Genomic DNA, 2,500 nt, shown 5'->3' on the forward strand with positions numbered 1-2,500 from the left:
ATATCCCTGGCATACTAATGTAAGTTGATGAATGTTGCCTTCTAACTTCACGTTTCTGGGAAGTTGGGGGAAGTTTGTCCACGCTTCTTCGTTTAAAGCGTCGTCAATGTCATTTCACACACACACACACACACGCACGTGCGCACACATGTACACAAAAACACACACGAGCCTGTGCGCGAGCGCACACTATGAAAATGTACATAAACACGCATACATCTGTATATTCAATAAAATCGGAAAATTCTTTTTAATGGTGATGGTCATCCGCACGGTCTGGCTGTTATTCTTATTGTTATCATTTTGATTTTACTATTGTTATTATCAAATCACGAGTAGGTATCCGCTCTATAAAAGTAAAAATACAAGTCATGTATTACCTCTCTCTCTCTCTCTCTCTCTCTCTCTCTCTCTCTCTCTCTCTCTCTCTCTCTCTCTATATATATATATATAGCCCTATAAATATATATATATATATATATATATATATATATATATATATATATATATATATATATATATATATATAGCCCTATAAATATATATATATATATATATATATATATATATATATATATAATCCCTATAAATATATATGTATATATGTGTATATATATATATATATATATATATATATATATATATATATATATATATATATATATATATAAATGGCAGAAAATATGCGATAAAATACTAATATCAGTAAAGATATCAACGTTATTATCAACATGATCATTAAAATCAATATAATCCAACTTCCCTGTGATGATAACCAGCAATTCAGGCAATAGTTTACATAGGTCATTCGTCTATCTTCTCAACCACTCAACCACCTGTCACTATTTGTGTTTCTGAAAGGCATAAATTCTATTTTTTTTTTTTTTTGTGGTAGGCCAACTGACATCAACGTATATATTTATTCCCTATAACGTTCAACTATAACCCCCTTCTTATTCTTATTCCAAATTCTTCAATTGAGGGTTGATAAAAGGCATAAATTCTATTTTTCTTTTTTTTGTGGTTGGCCAACTGACATCTAAGTATATATTTATTCCCTATAACGTTTAACTATGACCCCCTTCTTATTCTTATTCCAAATTCTTCAATTGAGGGTTGATGAATCGTGCAAATAAAATTTTGGAAGAAACAAATATGCATGGATCTAAATAAGAAAATAATGATAGAATTTTCAGAGAAGCGAACTAGATGTAAAGGTTTACGGTACTTGTAAGGGGAGTTACCAATTAAATCATCACCTTAAATTATTGTTGCATATTAGCGTCTCTTTCTGCAAAAAGACTGCACGTTATACGGTACAACTATTCATTCTGCCCTCAGTGATCCTGTCACATTAGTGTATATATGTGTATGTATATATATATATATATATATATATATATATATATATATATATATGTATGTATATATATACATATATATATATGTATATGTATATATGTATATATATGTATATATAAATATATATATATATATATATATATATATATACATACTGTACCTATATAAATGTATATATATATATATATATATATATATATATAGTATGAGACAAGTGGTTGCGGAAGTGAGAGACAAACGAGTCTTAAAGTGGCGCAATAAGATTATATATATATATATATATATATATATATATAAATATATATATATATAATATATATATATATATATAATATATATATATAATATATATATATATATATATATATATATATATATATATCTATATATATATTTATATATAATACACACATATATATACTGTAAATATGTAATATATATATATATTTCATATATTTGCATGATATCCTAGGACCTCTTCATATTCACATATAGGATGATATACTGTAATTATTCTAAAATTGAATGCCACTGAACAAGTGAAGAGACTTTAACGGGTGCAAAAATATTGAAAATAACCATGAAAAAAAAATTTTCTTTTTGTAACAAGCATTTAAACTATTAGGATAAGGTTGACCCTGAAGTGCTTTTTGCATTTTGAGTATCTCCGCAAGCTAATCATCAAGTTAGGTCATAAAAATTCCAGTACAGGTCACTTTGAACCATCCGGTATTATTGAGATCCACATTTCAGTGCATTTGAACTAACAATGTCGCCTTCCCTGTTGAGGAACGAAAGATCTGATTCTTCTGCAGAAGGATTCAAATCGTCCAATTCTTTTGCAATTGGATTCGAATGCTACTGGAATGACTTTACAAAGAGAGTTGAGGACGAGGTCGCATTGCCACAGCCAGAACTCTAAATCTTTATTATCCTGTCACGCAAAGAAAGAGAAAGAAGAGAGGAAAAAAAATCACCTCTCTTTGATCAAGCTACTGGAGCCTATTAAACTGAAAAATCGTTAGTGGAAGACAGACAGGCGAACAATGAAGAAAGAAAGATGACAAAAGTGAGGCTCGGCAAGACGCTTTTACCAACTGCCGTCTCCTTGGGTTCGAACAGGGGTCTTAGAGACTTC

Source organism: Palaemon carinicauda, chromosome 4, assembly GCF_036898095.1.
Source record: "Palaemon carinicauda isolate YSFRI2023 chromosome 4, ASM3689809v2, whole genome shotgun sequence".
In the NCBI taxonomy this organism is placed as follows: domain Eukaryota; kingdom Metazoa; phylum Arthropoda; class Malacostraca; order Decapoda; family Palaemonidae; genus Palaemon; species Palaemon carinicauda.